This window comes from Hylaeus volcanicus, chromosome 2 (assembly GCF_026283585.1).
Source record: "Hylaeus volcanicus isolate JK05 chromosome 2, UHH_iyHylVolc1.0_haploid, whole genome shotgun sequence".
NCBI classification, from domain to species: domain Eukaryota; kingdom Metazoa; phylum Arthropoda; class Insecta; order Hymenoptera; family Colletidae; genus Hylaeus; species Hylaeus volcanicus.
This window is the reverse complement of record NC_071977.1, coordinates 22,364,583-22,388,365: the sequence shown is the minus strand read 5'-3', so window position 1 is coordinate 22,388,365 and position 23,783 is coordinate 22,364,583. Positions and strand designations below refer to the sequence as shown.

The 23,783-nt window shown below is 45.9% G+C and overlaps 1 protein-coding gene across 3 annotated transcripts in view; it reads left to right on the top strand.

Moving 5' to 3' along the window:
- The window catches only part of LOC128884672 (serine/threonine-protein phosphatase 4 regulatory subunit 1-like), a 163,869-nt gene that overhangs the window by 26,002 nt on the left and 114,084 nt on the right, over positions 1-23,783 (top strand). The gene's annotated exons all lie outside the window — the stretch shown is intronic.

Here is a 23,783-nt window from a genome sequence, read left to right as displayed (position 1 = left end):
AACACGTTCTGGATTATCAGATGGCAGCTGAATGGAATTAGTCACAGTGGCTTCTGGAACATTAGAGGCGTCTGTAACGATTTAGCGAACGAGAAGATAATTGTCTGACCAACCGAACGAACCCACATTGGAAAAACACTCTTTAGGTTACTTTTCAGTACTGTGCGCTGTATAATTTAGAATCCTAACAAATATAGAGTCCGTTAATTTGTTCGTCATTCGTCAAATTGTTCCATTTTTTTAATCGCTAAACAGCGTAGAACTTTCTACCTTGCATGCCAGTTTTATCTAGTAATTGAATTTTCTTTGAGATTAATCAAAAGCGTACGCGTCAAGTTCAAAACGTAAAAGTTGAGATCGGTGTAAAAATTACCTGGAAGGTAGAAGAAAAACGAAGCAGCCTACACGGTGGTGTCAAAGAAGAAACAAACAAGTTCTTGCAAACTCTTGATGGATAGCACACAACCCGGCACAGAAAACAAAAGATATTATTCAACGTAACGTAACGTAACATTTTGCCCTCTCGTTTTTCAACAAGTTTCATATAACTTCGCCATACAACGCAAAACGCAGGTCGCAGCTTCGCAGGCGGGAAACCAACGCGTTTATTAATATTTCCACCGCGGTCTCGCTAGCGGCCGTTCACGCGATAACGGCAGACGATTTTTCCCACCCCTCGCTTGCGTGTGTCTGCAAATAATATTTTTCCCTTTTATTTGCAGTACACTCGGAAATCATTTTTCGAGCGTTTCCGAATTTCCTGCTTTCGTCTGCTAGGTATTATCCAAACACGAGACAGCCAACGAATTTCCGTTCGCGACGCGCTGAAGGCAGAGTCGCTCGTCCTTTGAAGAACACTCGACGTCTCCGAGATATGAAAGAAACGTGGAAGGAGGCGCGGGTGGTGTTGGGCGGGGGAGGGGTGGAAAATTACGTTTAAGGGAGATGGTAGAAAAATTATTCAAACGTTCAACCGTGCCATCGGGAAGAGATACGAGGGAAATATGACGTGCGCGTAAGCAGACATTGAATAAGCTTCGCTGCGATGAAAGAAACGCCGGCTCATTTCCATACACGAGAAAAAGAAAAATCTCGTATTCGTTGCATCGACGGGGCTCGTGCTCCGTTGTACAATGTAATGCCGAAAGTCCTCTCGTGTGCAGGTTTGACTTTTTACCGTGCACCACCGGGCGGATGCGCCATGCCGAATGGAAGCCCCGTCCATAAATTCTCGAAGCGCCGGTAGTCGACGGTCGCTGTTTCTTCTGCGTACAACGAATCTCGCGTTGCTTACCAACCCTCGACTTCTTCCTCTCCCGTGTGTAGTCACCCCGAAGTTTCGGGTCGAGATGTTCGCCCGCCCGTTTTTCCTCCCCTCGCCGTTTTACATTCGCTTTACTTTGTTCGTAGTCGAACGCTACAGGACCGGGCGAATTCATTCGCTGGTAACCCCGAGTCCCAGAAGAAAATCGCATCCATTAGAATTGTCTCTGACAGAGACAGGGGGGAAAAAAAGTAGTTCAGACGCAGGTAAGTTTCTAATGGAAACGCGTCGTCGTCCAAACGTCCGCGAAAGTCGAGGCGAATTATTTCTCTCGTTCTTATTTGTTTAACGACCTCGGCCATCGGGAGCTTTCGCTCGCGACTTTGGTCGTCTGGAAAAGATGGCTTTCGATTGAAGATTCAGATACTCAGCCTTGGCAGAGTAAGTTTATCTGAGATTGTCAGTCTCATCCTCGTACCATTTGCAAGATGGAGACTCTTGGACTTGCAAGAAAGTAGACGTTCACCCTTTGCACTCGAGGACTTTTTTTCTGGTATCTAATAGCAAGTCGAGATGCTTTCTTAGCATTCTGTAACCACGAATGCTAATCTTATATTGACTTCGAAAATGAGAGCTCTAATTTGAGAATCAGGTCACCCTTTGCCTCACCGAAAATCATTTTATCGACACTTCGAGTTCCAAAGAAATTAAGCCTAAACAAAGATTATTGCTGGTTGATTTGCCGTGTTAAACTTCCTCAGAGGAATCACACCAATTATTGGTTTCTAACAGAAGTTACTTCAAATTTACCATTTCTCTTCCCCTCAGAAAAATGAAACCTGGTTGTAGGCAGTATTCGCGACGTTATGACGGAAAGGATATCGAGAATAGTAGTCATTCGAGATTATCTACCGCGGAAAGAACTACTACGATCGGACGTGGCGGACCCTAGCCAAATATACACGGTGCGTCAGCGTCGCGGCGCGCGGCGTCGCGTCCTCCCTTCCTGCACCGTCCAACTGCCAGGCGCCTCGTTTGAGGTCAACGTCATTCGCTTCTCTCTCCTTTCTACGTTCCCTTGGCTCTCCCCTTTCCTTCTCCTATATATTCTTCACGATTTCCCTCTCTTTCACACTCTACCCCAATTTCCCTCTCTCTCCTTCTCCCCCTTGGTCTCGTCTCGGATGAGCGAACTTTGGAACGAACATAGGTGCACCTATGGTCGCGGTTAAATAGACCGTACAGCGAAATTTAACGTCGGTTTCATCGATTCCGTAATCGCTGGGAAATAGTTCTCAGTCGATCGGCAACCTTGCGATCGATTGCAGCGAAACGTTAACGAGATCGGGGCTAACATCGATATAGACTATCATTCTCGGAGGTAGATTGGCATTTAAATATTTGGCAAAAATAGTTCGAGCACCATTGGAACGTTATTGAAATGTTGGACTAATCGAGTAGTTGATTGTTTGAATAGAGAACTATTTTTTTAGACGGTCTTAATTTAACTCTTACCTGTAGTATATATATTTTTCATGATTTAACCCAATCGTACGTCTAATTATTAAGACTTTACCGACCTAGCCTATTAATCGTCTCTTTTCCGTGACGAACAATACTTTCTTATTTACTATTTAAATAGTACGATCTCATTGTATGCTCCCATTATTATATGAATTATGAAATATTATATAAATATAATTCACGAAACGATTCTAATGGATAAAATAAATTTTGTATAATACTAACGTTATAAAACTGAACAATATTATTAAATTTAAGTACATCTATATCCAAACACTGCCGGTCGGTAAAGTGTTAACATACCAATCTTGAGGTGCATTTTAACTATTAAAAAACCCATTGTAATTTAATTCGGTACACAAAAGATACCTGTCCTGGAGTATCCGTAGAACGCTCGAATATTAAACAGTTGGAATAGTTGCAGGCCCGGTCTAGTTTTCTCAACCATTTCGCAAGTCCCTTAATTGACACAGTTGATTTATGCACGGCGAAGACGCGTGTGAGCGTTTTGCGAGCCGTAACGAAAGAAAGGAGAGTATCGGTACGCGCGGCGTGTTTCTGCGTCCTGCTCCGATTCAACTTGATCTTGATCTAGCCGCACGGAACATAGTTCCCTGGCTAGAATCGACCAGTGCGATCAGTTCCACGAGGCGAGTGTGCGGTGTTAACTCGTGGGGATAGGCAAAATTTTATTCCAATAACAGATGACAAATTAAAACTCCGTACAGCAATTTATTCTCGACGTTTATTCCATCGAACAGCATAAATAATCTGCTGTTGGTTATTGGTCCAAAGTGGAAAACAATTTGTCCAACGTAATTCAGATTCCAATTCTTGTTCAATAAAAAAAAAAACATACCAAGAGTTATTCAATACACGACGTTTATTGTGGAGTGGTTCTTTATACTGAAAATATTATTGACGAGAATATCGTTTTGAATATCAATTTAAATTCCTCACGAACTTCCTATTCAACTTGTTAATTGCGTAATAAAATTTTGCCCGTGTTTAGTAACCCAAACTGTCGTGTAAATGGTTGCTTTTAGTTGAATCTTATCTTCGACGTCGCGTTATCTCGACCCGCGTGTGGCCTGCGTAACTATCGGTGAAAGACGAAGCGCTAATCGTATTCGTCGTTTATTTCTCAGCTATGAAAGCGTTACGGATCTCTTTGGTGGACCGCTTGGACTTTTCACAGGTGCCAAGAGCACCCGGCCCCGTGTAATTAAAGTCGTGCTTCGTAACCGCGCACGATCTCTCACACGGTCTCCGATTACTACCAGGGGAAAGCTCGCATGCAATCAGAATGTTCCTGGTTCCCTTCGTCGAGAAACGTTATTTCAATTAGCAAAACGTCCGTTTAGGTATGTCGGGTTCCGCTCGAAAGGTGGTTGCTTTTTCTCGACCGCGCGAAATGTTCTCTTCCATGAAGAAAGGGGAAAACGTCTGATCAGGCGTCGCGTGCTTTTGGCGCCAAGATGCGTTTCTGCGAAAGACGTCGCGCGTCATGCACGTGCGAAATATTCTGGAATACCGACGGGTTCCTGGCGAGCCGATGGGTTAGGTCTGCTGTACACGAGACGGACGAAACAAAATACTGCTAAAATTAATCCGGACCTTAGGTCACGTCTGCAACGAGTCTAGACGATGTCGTCAACGACACCACTCCTCGAAAGTGGACCTAATCGTGTGGACGCGTCGTTTGTTTTAACGGGTTTCGATATTTCCACAAATTTTCTGTTACATCTTTTTTTCTTTTTTAGCTATAGACACGTGAGACGACTCCGTCATTCTCCCAAAATTATTAGTACAGTCCTAGAAACTTCTGGAAGTTCCATTGAAATTGGCAAATATTTGTCGTGTGTGTTTTTTTTTTTTTTTATTCTAATTATTTTTATCATTACTTTCCAATGTTAGAGTAAAATTTGTCGTAGCTGAATAAACTTTTCCAAGATATTTTCAGAAAAGCGTAATAATATGATTGTATAGCTTTGATTTGGAAATTTTACTTTGAGGTATTTATTTATTACTCAATGCAATCATTTCCTCTGAACTACAGGAAATGATTCACAGGCCCATTCCAGATTAGTTACCCTTAGCTACTCGATACTTTTGACAAAGTATAATCGAGTCTTCCCGCAAAGAAAAATCGTTCTACCCCGCTATTTTCGATTAGCGCGTGAAAATTCCATCCAAGAATCATGAATCGCGTATATTTTCGCCAGCTAGCCGCTAGAACTAGATCCGTGGACGCGCAGTCATCGAATGACTAGTCGATCATGTCTGTCGCGGCGAGCGTTTGCCACGTCATGCCTCTTCTGCTGCGGAGAGCAGATAATGCAGACATTGTTCGGTGTGAACGCAGCCTTCGACCAGATGGCACAATTTTCCGATTGTCGTCCTGGGCTTTTTCATCGCGGTTGCTGCTCGCTCCAGCTTTCAATACACGAACACACACGGATGCCACGAACGGGGGGGAGAGATGGAAGGCCCAATAAACCGGGATTAGGGTATTACCACGGGTATTTGCGATTTCGATTTACGTTCAGGTAATTTCGTGATTTGGTTTAGAGGACTTGAAAAATGAACGTGTCTGCTACCCCCGGGTATTAGGATCGGGGACATGGCGAATTCTGGTACATCGGGCCCTCTCGTGTGTTCTGTTCTCAATTTTAATCTCGAATAAATATGCAGCGAATTTTATTAGGCGTAGAAATCAATTCTGTGAAATTTATATTCACACGTTTATAGTCGTAGTTTATACAGAAATATTTACTCGAAGTTTTCTTTAACCCGTTTCCATCATTAAATTCAAATAAAATACTGGAGATAAGTACGAATTTTCCACATTTTCGTATGATGCAAACGAGTTAAAGAAGGTTCGAGTTTTATAATTTTTCTTTATAAAGTAATGGTACGTTTACTTAATAAGAAACACGGAGCCTGGTTATAAGTTCGAATACGGTCTTCTAAGCATGTGGAACGAAATGCAACAACGCTCTTTCCTACTTCTGTTTGCAATCCAGACCATTAACGAGAAATTCATCTTTCTATCATTCGTGTGTATGATTAATCAAATAATTCCACAGAAGGAACGTTCTCCAAGTTGTTTGTTCTCCACGTTTCTCGGAAATACTAGGAAAGGGGATTTAGCTAGACATTGACGTCAACATCCGAGCGTAAACAATCGAATATCGCGTATGCAGTATGCCGTAAGACGGAGATACGAGTGAATTAAAAAAAGAGGAGCAATAACGCGGTGAATTTCAGCGTGAAAAGCGATCTTGCGCAAATATCGAGGCGCGTTCGATCGCGGGGCGGCTCGATATTAAACAAGGTACCGTCAATATAACGCGCATAACTGTCGGTAAATATTAGATATTAAAACGAACGCTCGACACTGGGAATGTTTATGACATTAACTGGCAATACTCGAATATATATATACCCGTTGGCTCGCGAGCAACACTATTAGCGATGGTTTTGCAAACGGCAGGAGTGTGCCCGACGGGCAAACTTTGTTCGACTATAATGGACGTCAGGAAAAAGAAGTTTAAAGATACCAGTTTATCCCGCGCGATCGTTAAACGCGTAACGACTCCGTTCTTCGCTTCCAACGGTCATACCGCGCCGAAGCGTGTTAGATCAACGAGCGTATGCATCTTCCTATTCCAGGATCAGCGAGCAGGAAGTGACGAAAACTCCGGCATAAATAGAGCAAGATAAATAGTTCTTGAAGAAAAATTTCAACTCGTATCGATACGAGGATCACGATTGCTGTAGTATCATACATCCAGGTGAAAAGAAAAATAGTAGGAGTCTCTCGAAGTCTCCAAGTTTTTCTTCAGATTTAATTCACTTCAAAGCTACAAGAAAAAAAAATTCAATAGATCAATCTACATCGTAACTAAATTAATTTTCTTTCGCTTCGAATAGAATGCTTCGCGATAATATTCTTTCGTAACGACGAGCGTTAACATCGAGTCCCTGTCAGTGTCAACGGCACGTCCCTTTCACTTGACAACCCCGTATAAAGTCATCGAATGGATAAATAAATAAAAATAGAATTGCCCACTCGTCGAACGTTTTAATAGATCGTTGGGATCTGTAATTATCCGGGGTCGAAGTTCCTCGAGCAAAAAAAGAATCGCGAGGTTGGTGTCTAGGGGCACGTGCCCTTCGCCCTATGACCATCTGCCCGTCTTATTCTTCCTTCCTGTCGTTTCACGTTCCCGGCGTTCCTTTCTTCCTTCTCCAGTTCGTCGTACGGGGCACGCAGGTAGCCTCTGCATCGACGTGCCCGTGTGGCAGCGCTGGATCGATTGACGTCACGATACGTTCCAGCATCTGCCGCGGAAAATGGTCATTAAAGGGTCCCTCACCTCATTAGGAGCCGCTCCTCTCTCGCGATAACGCGCAAACGGTCGAAAACTCGGGGCTGTCGCACGACGAGAGGCGATCAGATCCACGCCCAACCTGGAAACTTTTAATAATGTGGTCCCCCGCCAATTACACACGCCACTGTTGCTACCACCTAGGCGTGGAACGCGACACGGCCGAAACTTTGCGTTTTCGCGGGGAAAAGTCCACGGATGTCTAGTCACCTGGAGAGAAATTGCACGTGTAATTTACCTTTCGGGGGAAGGGGTTTCCGCGACGCTTTCTGACACGCCATTATCGACGCTTTCTTCGACGCCGAGGGAAATTAAGAGGGTAGTTCGGGGATTTTTGGGGAAACGACTGAAAAGTAAGCATTTTTCGAGGGGGAGTTTATTTCAGGCGAAATAATAGAGGTGTTTGAAGTTTTTAGTGGTTCGCATGGTTTTATTATACAAACGGTATTTTTTGAGGAAGAATAGAATAGTGGGGTTGATATCTGCGGATTGAGCTTCCATGAAGGATCAAAGTTGATTGAAATCACTCGATATGGGGTCTTTGTGGCATAATTTAGGATACCATGAATAAACGTTTAAAAATAACAAACTGGTGGTACCTTGAAGAATAATTGTACTCTTTTAGTATAAAAATGCTCGAAATGTATTTTCGAGAACAAACGCTTTAAAGTTCCAATTCATAATTAGAGCCCCCCATCAACTTCATTTCAAAGTCCTGTAACAACGCTAACTCCATTCCAATTCCATTATTAATTCTATAGCAAAATGTATCCAAGAAGCTTCAAGAAAACGTGAGAAAACTCGATTCTTTCGCCTCTGAACCAGTCGCACCCCTAAATGAACTGGAAGTATCCTCGTCGCGGGAGAGTTCCATTTCCTTCGTCTTCCCCTGGACCTTTCGCCTCGTTTTTTTTTCAGTTTCGTCTCCGTAAGTTACTCAGTGAACAATTTCGAAATTGTTTCTACGAGCCGCGGGGAGCTACCTCGTCGCGGAACGCTGAAGTTGCTTGCTGGCAAGTTTCAAAGGGGGCGCAGACGTCAACTTCTTCAGTGACGCGGTAACAGAAAAGGGATTAAGGGTGCATCGTTGAAATGGCAAAGTTCGCGAGGAGAAAGCTGCAAACAGAAGCGACGAGCAACAGAAACAGCTACGAGAACAGTGTCGTCGTTTGCAGCAGCCGGCTTTTAGGCTTTCTGCCCCCTCCCTCCCGCTCTCGACGGCTTTTCCTGTGTCGCGAACGCTCGCGCTGATGAAAGCCAGAGTATCGTATTGTGGATTCCGCGAGATTTATTACATAATTTCTTTGAGTAGTCGCGGTGGAGAAGAAAAAAAAGTTGGAAAAATAGATTGCTTCGTAAATCCAAATCTACTACCATTCTACTCGCGTAGAATATAGCTTCAACGATATGTGACTTCGACTGATTCACTTCGTGATTTTTGACTAATTTAATCGTCTCTGAACTTGCGGTCAAGATCGTCTTCCGAAATAAACCTCGTTTCTCCTAAAAACGGGCAAGCGTTCCCTCGAAACGTATCACGAAACGTGTTTCACGTCTAAAAGACTTTCGGAAATGGTGTTCCAGAAAAAACGATAGGTCGAAATGGCATCGGGGCCAACCGTGTTCTAGTTGCGGTACTGTCTTTCTCCTCGCTCCCTGTTCCACTTTCTGTTTCTATCCTCCATGCCACTGGCATCGCCGGGAGTAATCCGTGTGCATTTACGATCCTCGGCCGCGCGCACAGTCGTAACGACGTGCATGCGTGTCGGTGAGGGGCAGGTGTGTACATTTGGGGGGGAAAACGAGACCTATCTGCAGAGAGAGAAAGGGGAGGGAGAGAGCAGCGCGTGCCGCCGTCGACCATCCGGAGGCCAGGTGTAGCCTTTATCCATTTTACTCGCGTTTGTTACCCTCGAACCTCTACGATTCCGATGCACCCTCTGGGTGCCGCTTTAGGGGCGCCCATCGACCGACTGGGTGGACGGAAAAAATATACGCTGTAGCGATCGACGACCGATGCCCGTAGACATCCCCTTTCGAGTACGCGTGTACTCGACAAAACTGTGATTATCGAGCTTGTTTATCGTTCTAATTCTTCCTCGTCCATCTTTCGATATACAGATTTACTTACCTGTTACCTCTTGGTAGATAATTACGGCAGTATTCAACTCTTGGAGTCATCTTTAAACGTCACGGTTACATTCGGATTTCAATTTACAAATTAATTTTTGTACACGATTCCTATTTTTTCTTTGAGCTCTGTTGTTGTATAGAGGGAGTATCCCTGGTTTAAGAAATTTGTTTAATTGCAATTAACGAAAGCAGGAAATAAGTTCGTCAACCCTCCTACGTTTCTTGTTTAAAACCAAATTAATTTTTATTCATAACCTTTGGATGATTTCAGTCTTAACAGTTGCAGAACCTAACGATGGAACTAATATGTCGGTTTTGACCCGAGCGTAGAAGAGGAGGGTTAAGTCTAGAACAATAAACGGGATTGGTAGAAAAAGGCAGGTAGAATTATGAAGTTCAGAAGCAAGACTGGTAAAACATAAAGTGCTAGGAGTCTGCGCCCCGTTACCTCGTCGAAAATTCGTCGATTCTTCTCGCGCCGTCGAATGTATCCAGTACGGTGTCAGAGAAACAGATCGATGAATTTCCACCGGAAGACCGTAGGAAATAGGCACCACCTGGAATTCGAAAAATCTACCCCAGCTGTCGAGTCTGGCAATCGACGAGTCTGATTCTGAAATGGCAGAAAGGGGGTGCCGCGAGAGAGAGAGACCCCCCCCCCCCCCATCGACTCTCCCTTTTGCCCCCTGGAGGCATACGCCCACGCGGAAATGACGTCCGCCCTGAGATAATCAGCAGGGCCCCGGTAACGACCATTTCGAAGGGCGTTCTCGCGGCGACGTTTCCGATTTTCTCTTCACCTCCGGCGCACAGACTGGAGAGCCACCCCTCCCTGTTTCATCGTGAAAGAGAGCAATCCGTGGACGGTTCTCGTTCGTGTCGGGAATTTCTTCCTCGAGTGGGCAATATTTTCTCGTCGACGTCTTCCCGCGTCTTCGACCCCTTATGAGCAAAAAAATTCGCGCTACGCGCCACCACCCGAGGAAAAATATCCTTGCATTAATTCCTCCCTGTCGGATCCGCCGGGAGAAAGTGCTCCCCGAGATCCGCGCCTTCGGTTGGCTGAAATATTCGATTATAAAGCGAGAGTTAACGCTGTGTACTTGGGGGAATCAATGCTTGCTTGTGTTCATAACAATGTGTAATTAGGAATTGAGATCATTGGATTCCCTTCCAAACGTGAAGTTTAGAATTTTGAGTCATCTAGAGATATACAGATATATCTTGGACTAAAGACACCTAGAACCACGTAAAATATTCTCCATAGCACTTTATATGCTACACCATCTCCCTCTTCTTTTCTCTTTTGCATTCTAGCACCTGCATCTTATCCTGACCAATTCATCTCCTCTATAATAAACAATAACAATACCGATCATCAAAGGACGAGTAGACGGTCGATAACCAGTCTAAAAATGAGCGGTGTGTTTGGTCTTCTTTATTGGCGATCAGGGAGTAGGTGCATACGTTGCTCCGTTTCCATTCACCTCGGACTGGCATGCAAAGTGAGAAGCACGGCATAAATATAACCTAGCAGAGCGCATAAAGTTGCATGAAACTACGTGTTCACGGAACTGGAGCAATCCAGGGTAAAATAGTCAGGGCGGAAATATCCGGCACGGAAGGTTCGCTGGAGAGATCTACGGATACGTATCCGGCCATGCATTTGAAAAGATTCAAAGGTACGTGACCTCATTCGACGAGAGATACTTTCTTATATGAGACGGTTTAAACCCATCTTGAACGTAGTCCGGAGGACATCCTTTTCTTCTTGCGATTTCGAGACGAGTCCTTGCCGAGGACCGCGGATACAAGCGGATGGAGAACGTGTCCGAACATGCTCTGGGGCCGCAGGATGCGCGCACGCGTTCCCCAAACAGGTTACGGGCTGATTATAGTAAACGTGCTCTCGGCTATGGCTTTCTGTGAAACGGACCGAAGATGGAGGAAAGACTTGGGGGAAAATTATGTATTGTTCTACGGTACGATTCTTCTTAGAGCGTACAGAAAAAATATTTATAATTTGTAAGGAAACAGTCTCAGGACGATGGGGTTTAACACGAATGAACTGAGCACAGATATCTTCAACAAAAATCTGGTCTTTAATTCCAGTCACGCACTTTTCATAACTCGAAATAATAATAACGCTGCATACATGCGTAAAAACAAAGAAAAGAAAACAAACTAAACGGTCAAACCGATGGTACTTCCAAACAAAAATTACAAAGATAAAGACTGGCCCAACTTAAACAAACTGCCGGTTTCCAAAATTGATTCGTGAGCGCCACTCGCGGTCACCTGCACGATAAGTGACTCGTGTGTTTATGTACATATCCAGCGTCGTACACGTGTATTCTTACAAATTCTATGAAAAATCATTCGAATGCAAGGATTACTCCGCAAGTGGCTCGATACTCTTAGAGAAAGGTCGTACCACAGGATAAAGGAGTTTTTAATCCGCACAGAATTCTTCTCTGCAATAAAATGCAACCCTCGTGTGCCATTCCGTGCACCCTCGCTTAAAACAGAGTTATAATCTAGCCCAGGTTCTAAACCACCCCGTGTGGGCGCAAGATGGCTCGGCCGAGCGCGTCGAGGGCGGTCAAAGAGCCATCCGCGAGGCCATCGCCGATCCCTTTAATCCTGTCGCTCGCGTCATCCACCCTCGCCGCCTCCTACGACGGTCGATGACGTTCCAGCGCAAGAGGTTACTCCTCCTTCGACGTGGAACTCCGAGGTTGTTAGGGCCGGCGTTTTTCATCGGTTATCTCGTCCAGGGCATCTTCAGCAGCAGAGACAACGTTAAATAGCGACGAAGTAGAAGCTCGATGACGAGAACGACAGCCCTTTGACGTACATTAAACGCGACGGGGACTAAGTGTTTCTCCGCAGTCACTTCTAGCCTTCCTTCACCTCTTCCTGCCACCACTTTTCCCTCAAGCCTTTCGCCACCAGAGAGAAAATGACATCGGCCCCGGCAATAACCCCCGGCTACTTCTTCCTCCGTTCAGCCGCGAGGAGGTTGGGGTTGGTGCAGCACCTCTCACGACCCGGCAGTCCTGTAAGAAGGGCGAATAGCTGGCATAAGTACCGTTCGAGAGCCACTCCCGTAGGTAAAGGAGAGTTTCGGCGCGGGATAAAGACGGTTCCGTGCAAACTTCGTGCCACCCCGAGTTCGACTCGCGGGACGTTCCCGTGAATTTACCGTGGAATCGTTATCATAATCGTCCTTTCATCGGATTTCATTGAAACATCCCAAAGTTCGATTAACAGGTGGACGAGCCATTAAACGACGCCGGTGTCCTCGCAGCGAACACTCGGACGAAGAAAGAGGAGTTCGGTAGTCGGTCGACTCGTATCAAAAGGAAGCGGGGAACTTTCCCTCGCGTCGTTCCAATGATGAATATTCGATAGTCGAAAATTCGATCATACGAAAGAGTCGTTAGTGCTCGTCGCTCTGCGGGCTCTTAGGGGGACCACGACAGAGCGAGCAGTTATCGTGTTACGACGCGCGGCTCGTGTTAAACCCGGTAACTGAATATATCTCTCTGCCCAATAGCCGTCAAACGGCCGACAACGATCGAATTTGTTCAGCCAGCCATGTCCCTCTTCTTCCTCCTCTCGCGGCCAATTTCTTTCTCTGTCCCGCCCGTTGCGCTCGTTACCCTGTTGCCAAAATATATCAGCGCAGCGGGTTCTCATCCCGACCGCGCGAAGTGGTGCCGTCGATTGATTTTCCAGCCAAACGGGCTCCGATTCGACGGAAACACGCTTTTTCTCGGGATCCAAGTCACGATCTCGGCTTGCATTCGTTCATTTTTTGGTTGAATCTCGTTTTCCATCGAGGAAGAATTATTTGCGTGGAACCAACTCTCAAAAGGGAATGACGAGGATGAGGAAATATACTAGCCCAAGAAATGTCATCGTTGGATAAATACTGAAATTAAGTTGATGTGAAATGTACTATACAATAACAATAGAGAGCAACCAGAAAGGAGCAATCATCGAAGAGGTCCCCTTTCTAAAATAAATCAGCAGTGATGGGCGAAACCCTAGGCTTCGAATAAATCTAAAGTTTGTCGACGTGTTTGTCTCGTTTCCTCTTTTGAATATTTTCCAAAAAAGGAAACGAGACAAACACGTCGGCAAACTTTAGATTTATTCGAAGTCTAGGGTTTTGCCCATCTCTGTAAATCAGATTCCAATTATTAATCGTATTATCGTATTAAGTTTCTTATCCAGTATCCCATCGAGAGGGTTTCGCGAATCACGTCTTCTGGGTACGATTCCACGGGGAAGCAGCGTTTCTGCACTCTTTTCGAGGCTCCAGGTGCGAAGCACGCCGCCCTAGGACCCACGGACCCCTTCCACGGGCCCGTTTCCCCCCACCGCCGCTGGTATCTGGACGCGAGGGGCCCCACGGTGGCTCGCGAGGCTCCGAGAGACCCGATGCAAGGAGTCGGCGGTGTTCGGCTCGCTTTAAGGAAGCCAGGCCCCTCTCGGTGCCCCGACTTCGTGTCCCGACTATCTGGGCAGGGCACGAAGGGTGGCAGGGACGGTAGGGAGAGGCAATTTGCGGCGGTGGTGCAGTGGCAGCTGCAACCTCACGAGATACGGCTTAGATCGTCGTGGCACGAGCCTTCCTGGCATGTGTTTCCTTTGGGCCCTCGACCCTCCCCCTCCCTTCCTCCTTAGATTTTTGCTGGAATCTCTCTCTCTTCTTCCCTCTATCGTTCCTTCTTCATCCCCGATACGCACATGTACGCGACTCGAGCGGAACAGACGTCGCGGGCCCAAAACCCTTCCACGACAGAGATCGAGACAATATTTGGCGCAAACGACCAGGAGTGCTCGTTCAACCTGCAGGTCAGCCTTCTCGGCGTTGGTACACTGGTTTCTATTAAAGAAAAAGAATCGTTTCGAATTTGACGGATAAGTAACTTGGTGTCTTGAAACTAAGGGTTGATATTTTAGAGGAGTGGAAAAAATGTTGTATAATTAAAAAGTCTGATTTATAACCTCGACGAAGACCAACAGATTGTCTCCAAGCATCGATGCCATTCCAATGCAACTGCAAACAAAAACAATTTGAAAGTTTCTTGGAAATCGTTGGGCCGAATTGCCCGTATCACCCGCCCCTATCTGCCCCCAGTATTTTGGCAAACAAAACGCACGGGAGTGTTCCATTCAACCCTTGGAGGTTCTACAGTTTCGAACACATATGTCGCCCAGGTTTATCGATGCTCGTGAGCGTAAACACTCGGGGTACGCGGTTCGACGATGCCCATTGACCATCACGAGGGTCCACACGCGAAGATACGGTTCCTCTTTTCCCCGGGTGACGTTATCTCGCTCGCGAGTCGATATCGCATGATCGATCAATCGCGTCGCGTAAGCAGCGGCGCTCTGACAGCTGTTGCGCGGACGGGATCGCGGCGAAACGAGAATAAAATGATAATTCGACACGTAACAGCGGCCAGTTGTTTCCTGCGTGAAATTACTCTTTGCGCTTAAACGGAAACAATCGAACGCGGATCACGTATCGTCGACGACAGTTTCGGGCATCGACGCCCTTATCGCGCATACGACGCCCACGTTGCTTCGTAGGAACTGCGCGTCTGTTTTAATGAGACCGTTCTTTCATGGCGTGATCGTCCAAGTCCAAGAAGCAGTGAGAAGTAGCAATTAGATCGTATTTGCAAGAAAACAGTTCTTTACTTTACATTAACTGTTTTTTATTTTACATTATCGTACCCTTTAGTATAAGTCCAAAATTTAGCAAGTACTGATATCTCACTCTAAAATTCCAAATCAAATGCAATTGTTATCGTATTATTAACATTGGAATCCCTAATTATCTGAATAAAAGAACAATTAGGACATATGTATCTTTATTTTCATACAGTTTCAATCGAGTCTTGTAACAAACTCCAATTCAAATTCGAACCTCCGTCCCCAGTGTCGAGAGTGGGCGCGCAAAAAATCGATGTCTTCCACGTAAGAGACCGATTGCCTCGTTAAACCCCTGTCGTACCTGCAGCCTGATTATGATTCATGAGTTCGACGACTGATGGTTAGCGTTTCCCTATCTCTCGCTCGTCTTCGATGCGCGATTGCGTGAAATTAACACCCGGATAGATTACCGCGTACCTTGGCGGCACACCTCGCTCGAGGTATGAAAAGGAAGTGGCACGTGCGCCGTCACAGAAAGAGAATCGTGTCCCTTTTCGGTGGACATCTGTTGGAGGCTATCGACGGAGGGAAATTAATGCATTTTTTCCCCGGTTTCGAGCCGCAAGCGTGTGCCAGGGGGGAAAAAAGAAGAGCTCCGAGATGCATCCCCGTCCTCCCGTCGCCCTTCTCTCCGGGGCCTGCACACCTCGCGGTAGCATCTGCCGTGGCTTTCGATGAAGTGATTTCGTAGCATTGTGCACCTTTTTCTTCGATGCCTCCCCCATCCCCGCGACGGTGTCGTGGCGTTCCGCTCCAGGGTGCTGGCCCGCCCGGTGGGATCGAAAAATTTAGATTAGACGCAGGTAGCAGGCCTGTGCGGCGCACACGTCTCCCGAGCAGCCTTCCTTCAGGAGTGTAATTTTATAATGGTAATTATGAATGACGAGCGAAATATACGGGTACCACTTTGTCAAGTTTCCTCGGTTTAACAATTAAATTTCTATTTTTTTTTTCGCGATGAAGTTATTCTTTGCTCTGAAGGGTATAATTTATAGTTTTCAGCGGTGCATCGATCGGGGTGATTCTGGGGCACGTTGAGCGCGCCTATGTACATTCTCTTTGCCAGTCAGGATATATTATTCTCTTTTCACCATAGAATTTTTATTCGATATTACAATTCCCTTTATTCTGGCAGGGAGTTTCAATTTATAACTGCAACCTTCGACTTCCCGGAGCCTCCGCAATCTATTCTACTCGAAACAGAATATTTTCATACTACATAGGATTTCTGCATTTTCTCTCCGTATAAAAGAACAATTTTAAGCCCACTTGATCCGTTCTTGAAGACACCTTATCCGTTTCGACGAGTGCAAAAGTTATTCCAGCCTCTGCTATGTCCAATAATCACCTCTAACAATATCCTCTAACAATACCCGGGGCAAAGAGAAATTGGTCTATTTTCTTAAAGTGTTTATCTTTTACCGTTCAAGATTTTCATTCACATACAAATTTCGCGTCGTGCCTCGCGTCGTCGTCCGTCGTCAGCTTCCTTTCTTTCTGCGCGTTTCCTCGTCTCCGTTTCGCTCGCGCGGTGCAGCGTCGGTCGTCCCGTTCTCTCGATAAAATCGCCAAAGGAGGGCCCAGGCCATAGACAGCTTCTTTTACTCGCGCACACACGGGCCTCGAGAAGAACCCAACTCCTCGTCGTATTGCAGCTGACACGCACGTGGCACGTGGCCCGTGCACCGGGCAGACGGACGCGCACGAATGTGTATACACGGCGTATATTTACCGAGAAGCCACGAAAAGGTGAGTTGGCTTCTTCCAGGATACTTTCGACCTATCGACCCCCTTCTGATGGAATAATGTTCCGGCGCACAGGACAGATGCGCTGCGGAGGAGCCTCGCGACGATCCAATTCGAACTCTCTGCCGAAAACGACGCGCCACTGGAGATTCTATCGACGGGGAGCAACTTTGTTAGCGTAGGAATTTTTCAGCAGAATGTAACGTAGGAAATTTGGAGCGGAGCGGTCGAGTGGTTGGAAATTTTGTATAATCGAGGCGAAGAAGGTGTTCATGAGTCGTTTGATGGGAATCCGAGCTCTTCCGAGTAGAGCAGGTTTAAATCATCGTTTGGTTGTTTTTGAAACGATTTAAGCAATGAGAACTCTCAAAGTTGGCATTCCTTAAGTTTGAGGATTTGTATTTTTTAAAAACAGCAAAATGATGACTTCAACCTACCTATGACCACATGGACTGCAGCATGTTTGAATGTCGGTCTTTCTTGATATCTTGAGAGTGGTTTATGACTATACACCGGCCTGTTGCTCTTGAACTTCTCGAAAAATTTCATGAATGAGATAGGAGGATCAATATTGACAGTTGTGCGACAACATTGGCAGCTTTTTCTTTCTTTTTTTTATTGTATCCTGTTGGCGACGATGCAGTAAAATCGTGGTGAACGAAGTCGTGCTCCATCGTCTATCTCGAAAAAGTATTTTCTTTCGCCAGCGGCTAGACACGAGCTAAGCACAAAAAGATTCAGGCATTCGACGCAGGCGTATCGTGAACGTGCTGTTCATCCAGCCAGTTGCAGTTCTAAGCATTCCGCGAATTTTCGGACACTTACGGTGATCCTGTTTCCACGTGTGCTTATCTCTCGAGGGGTTACGCCACCCAGAGTCGTCGAGTAGTCCGCGATCCTTTCAGAATGAATCGCAGTGGAAAAGTTTGAGCTTGTTCAAACTTATTTCTGGTTTCTTCGATAGTTGCTTTCAATTTTGTCTCGGTTTACCTAGAAACGAAGACAGAGTAGTTCGATAGTTGCTTTCAATTTTGTCTCGGTTTACCTAGAAACGAAGACAGAGTCGTGTAAACAATAGAATTTGTACGAATTATCACCGACGCCATTTTGACACGAGTAGTTTGAAGCGAGATCGATGACGCTTTCAACGTTATTTTCAAATTATCACTTCCAAATTTGTTGCTTCTATCAAGTATCACCTTAACGAATCGCGTAATAAAATGCGACGCTACACTAAACAAACGTTGTTCCGCGGTTCATTTTATCGTTCGTCGCTGTTTATTTCGAGCCCAAGCATTGTAACAAGTTTTGTCTCCGCGCTTTCGCGTTTCGTCGCTCTGTCGTCGACGGTGTGTATTTTTATCGCTGCACTCGGACAAATATTTTTCCTCCGGCGAACCGGGAATCGGTAAGTGGCGAGAATCCCTAAAAAGAAGGGATCACTGAAACAGAGCACTCGGTTCTGGAAGGCGGCAGGCGGCAAGGGTCGATGGTTATCAGACTTCCTGTCCGTTTCGTTCGCCCTTCGTGCCTTCGCGGCCCGAACCGAAGAGAAGGAGCGGGCCAGAGGAGAAGGAGGATCGGAAGGAGCAATAAAAGTCGGGTCAAATAAATACAAAAGATAATCGACACCATACAGACAATCGTACGAACAGCGGAGCTTCCTCGGCCTCCTGCAACATCTTGCTCTATCGGAGCTACCTTTCTCTCTTTCCGCGCCGACATCTGTCGGTTCCGCTAAAGCTGCGTCTACACTCGACGCGCAACGTGTGTCGCATAACAGACATAGAAAATTTTATTAAAATGGTAGGAGGGGTTCACTTTGAAACCTGTGTCTCGAAGTTAATTATTAAGATGACGAACCTGACGAGACTTGATACGATCTTGTATCGAGTTGCAAGAAAACACGGGTAACAAATGTTGCAGAGGTATTTACAACGTTATGGGGGTTTCTTGCCAAGATATGCACGGCGAAACAACACTCGTGCGAAATAAAACAAGAGATTCGCGGGTTGGGCCCCGGCTGCGTAGTTCGTCTTTCGAGTTTCCTGGAACTTAACCAGGTCAATAATTTTCTTTTGTCGCGAAAACATGTTTACCTTTCTGCTTGCGAAAACACTCGTCCCTCGAATACTCTTGTCGAGATTTAGATACACCAATAAAAAGATTAATTTTACCCATGCTACCATTCATGCCTCAGATAACATTTCCATACAAAAAATGTCTATTATAAATATCTTCTATTCTAAATTCATCTAGATCAGCTCGAATTTAGTATCCATTAATTTTCCAATTATACGACAAAACTGTGTGCTATGCAGAGATAAATAGCTGGCTGGTGGGCCTGATTGGTAACTCTAGATAATACTATAGAATACTACAGTATTATGATCCATACTATACTGTAGAGTTCTATAGGCCAATCTAGGAGACCAATTAAACCGACTTGTCAACTTTTCACCTCCAGACAGGACGATCGCGTGGTGATGCGATGATTGTTCCCAGTTGCTGTGCACCAACGCATCCCATTCGAATTGTTACCTGCCTCATATTATGGCAATGACGAGACGAGCATCGAAACAAACGAGCCCTTCCACACAGAAGGAAGAACCGCGTCGCCGGTGATCCATAAGTATTAAGAAATCTAAAGTGTCGAGTTATCGCTGCTCGTCGAGGTGGAGACGAGAGGGAAAGAGAAACGCGAGAGAGTTCTGCGAAGAGAATGGGTGGAGGCGAGGGGTTGAGGCTTGGGCACGTGACCGGAAGGCGGGGGGCAAAACGGCGCACGCGCCATCGTCCTCCACCTGGTGCATCACCTGCTGCCCCCTGCTTAAGCCTCCCTGCCTCCTCCTTGCCTCGCTCTTTTCCTCTTTCATTCTGTCCGATCCTATCCTCCTCTCTCTTTTTTTTTCCTTTTTTCCTTTCCTCACCCTACCTCCTCCACCTCCTCCTTCTGTTCTGGTACTCTCATCCCTCGCTTACTTCACCACCATCAACCACCTAGAACCACTCGACGTTAAGCTCCTCGTTCGTTTGCGATCCTCCTGATTCTTTCTCTTCTGTCTCGGTGGTTTTAAATTAATCCGCGGTTTCGCGCTAACCACCTACGCGATTACTACACAGTACTTTCTCCGAGAAGTGTTTTCAAACTGTGTCAAGAGTCGAGGGACGCGTGCTTTCAAAAAGATTTAACGATCGCGACAGCGGCGTGACATCGTCCACGCATCCGACGATAATCGCTATCCGATCGCATTTAATGCTCCTCGATGCTGGTCGAACGATAAATTTACACACTGTTGCTCGCACTGGCGAACGCGTGCCTCGTAGACGCAGCTTCAAGCATTCCTGAATGCCGCGGCCACCACCTGCCACACCCCCCCTGCCGAACCATCCTCGAAATGGCTCAGACGAGGGTATTCGGCATCCATCAACTTTTCCCTTTTCCTGCGATCGTCTAACCCCGGAAAACCAAACGCACCCGACCACCATTCCTTGCTTTCGAGAGAAACCATAGTGGCAATTTCTCTGTATTGTTTCGTATTTGGATTAGCCATCGTCTGGGTTAGGTCTGTTGATAGTACACTTTTTCATCCTTAACTACAGTTAGTCTTATCAGATTCATGATATACGCCAAAAGTAAAAGAAGAATCATTTTCTAAGAAATTAACCCCCGATAAGGTTCCATCCGAGGAAGACGAACCTGTACACTACACTCGCTAATGCGAATAATAGTCTCCCTACAGGCTACCTTGCACCATTTCATTCAGCAACCGAGATATCTTCGAGACTTAAACATTTGAACGTCTCCGCACGGGTTACAGTTGGCGGAATTAACTGGGTAACTAGATTGTTTACGTGACTGGAATCGACGGGTTTCTCGAACGATCGTCGAGAATAAATCGTCGTGGCGTTTCGCGGCAATGGGCGAGCAATTATCGAGCGAGTCAAGATACCGGACGAAACACGCGGCACAAGGTGGCAGATGCGGGCCCCTTCGGGCACGCTCGTGGCCGTGTGTACGCACGGCACGAGCGAAAGAGAGAGCTACCACCGGGGCCAAGATGAATTCAAGGTCCAGGTGGTGCGGCACCGTGTGTTTCGTGACGCTTTTGTAGGATCGACAGAAAGATCTTCGGGTGTTAGGTTGGGGTAGCAGCCAGCGACCCGAGATCATTGTCCTGATCGCGACAATCTGGCGCGGAGCTCCTTCGAGGGCTATGCCAACGTTGCCCTCTGCCAAATCGACCTCATCCGCGAATACCCGCGTCGATGCGAAACAGAAAAGCCGTACAAATAGCCTGGCCCGTTAATAATGCACTGGCAGACCTTTCTTGCCCCGTCGAGTGTTCCCGAAACATGACGGCCATTGCGTTAACCCGCGTAGGAACTCCTCGTCTATTTCAGGGATGAGGAATCTTTTCGCATCGGAAGGCCAATGTGTCACTGATTCCTTGTAATGAATCTCTATCGAACTACACGTTAATGAGACATTTTTAGGACGTCTTGGGCCTCTCTTCTGACTCCATTTCTAGAAGTATCAATTTTATTCTAGAAGAAGAGTTCGTAGTCTGTATAGCGAACAACGTGACTGTTGCTTCATGAATGTTAAAATCCATCCAAAGAATCGAGGGTCTATGTATGTTTTGCTTTTGTTTTTTTTTTGTTTGTTTACGAAAATACCCCCTGTTTCGTCGACCAGTCCTGACAAATGAAAGAATACCCTAGTCCCTGACCCATCGATATTCCTCCCGGTAAATCGAGACCGCGAACGATCCGACAACAGGATCTAGGACAATGTTCCTTGGCCTCGAGGTCGCAACGGCTCGATCGTATTAGACGATACGCTGAAAATACGACGCACGATCTAGAACGGCGTAGAATTAATCGCCTCATTGTTCGACGCTAATGAATGACATTTCTTTCTGTTGCAGGTAAGTCCAGCTATGCAACGAGATCGTGTCTACGCTGAAACGCCTATGCGACGTGAGTAACCATTCACGCCCACCGCTGTCGTAGCAATATATCCTTTGTTCCGTGAATAGTTTATTGAAATGTATCACCCCGTGTAACATTTAACCGATAGATTCCATTCAAGAGTTTCACGCCGACCTTCTCGTCTTGCGTCACATCGTGCAACGCGGGGTTACGCCATCTTCGCGGTGTGACGGATCGAAATTCGTTACCCTTTGAAACGATGGTTGGAAAAATCCCAAACGGTACATTGAACAAAAAATAAGTTAGAACAGGACCCATTGGGATATCTGAGGACGTAATAACAACATGATAACTATCGCGGTAGTCCACATCGTTTAGCAAAATTTAGTTTAGTAATTTACGATTATGGTTATTGGCCCGAATTATTGGCGTCTTAGCTGTGACAGACGGATCACGCGAACACTACTTTCGGTAACAACAGATCCAAGGAGTGTAATTTCAAGGTGTTTACTCGGTCACGACGTGCATCGACCGCGTATGCGTCAGTGTGCGTAGGCGTCTGCGTCATTTAGGACGCATCGAGTCTCTCTCACTCTTGCACGCTGATAGGCGCACACACTATTATTCTACCGTCACCTTTTCCTTTCTTGTGCCTGAAATATTTCTCTTCTTATATGGTTCCCTCTTCTACGCCTCCCCTATATACGGCACACGCTCCCAGACGTGGATTAACCGTTTGCGTACCACGGGCCGCTTTCGCGCTCTTCAGATTTCGTGTCGAAAAAACCCAGCGCATTTTGTCGATACAGACATCTGACGGCGCGCTCACAGTCGCATCGCTACTACTATCTGTAATCCAAGTAACACATTTCGTATTTCGTTGTAACCCGTTATAAATTAATAGTATTTCATAAATTAATCAACAAGTTTTTCGACCGTGTTTCGTGAAAACCCTTTGGTACGCAAACTGTTGAATAGTCGCAGAAAGAGAAGGGGGGGGGGGGGATTTCTTTTGCGTCCTAAGAAATTCGTGTCGAATAGAAGAAACTTGGCGCATCTCATGTATCCTTAACTACTCGATACATTTTGTAAAGAAAAACGATACAATCGTTTCTAGGAACGTTGTCGATCGAGTACGAAAGAGATTGCGAGAACGCGTTCGATCTCGACCAGATTTTAACAAAAGAATCTCACGACGCTCGGTGTCGCGATTCTCCTGGGGGGGGGGGGGGGGGGGAAGACGTACGCGTCGATTCGCGAGGAAGGCATCCACGCAGAAAATACCGCGCGTTTGCGCGATGATTCGGAAAAATTCCAATAACGCGTCGTCGGAGATCCTGACTCACGCGTCACGTCCTCGTCGATGGAAGCGTCGCGAATTGAAACCAAAGGGCAGAGACAGATTCAGCGGCGCCTGTTGTATATCCTGGGCGGAAACCTTTATGGGATTAGGGGCTTTTCATTCATTCTTTTCGAAATTAAATCTTATTCTTTTTGGTCAAAGTGTTTGGTGCGATTTGTGGCGTGAATTATCAGAATAGAGAACTAGGTACAATTTGCCTTTTTACTTTCTATTGTCAAAGTAGTATCGAGTCAGAGGTATACGATATAGGTTTATGCAACAGTGATAATATAGAATAGAAATTGCAACAGACTCACTCTGATTCAAACATCACTCTACATGTTTTGAACTTCATATTTCTGTCTATTAATTCTGTACGTTTCATTTGAATGTTAACGAAGCGATATTTGAACGAATGAATTTAAGAATACGAAAGCATACAAAATGTTCTATTAGGCGACTTCTTAGGAACAGCTTTCGCAATAGCCAGAACTTCTTCGTTATTCTTTACGCGGAAGAAAATGTGGAAAATGGAATTTATATCCGAGAGGTCAGCCCTGGAAGACGTTGGCGTGGTCTCTCCGGTTCTGTAGTAAGACATTCGACGAAATTCAAGACGGTATTCCAGATTCGTTAGGCATGCGAGCGGGCTTGAATCGTTGCCGCGGGTTGTGAATGAATTCGTTATCTGAGAAAACGGTCGCGACCCGCC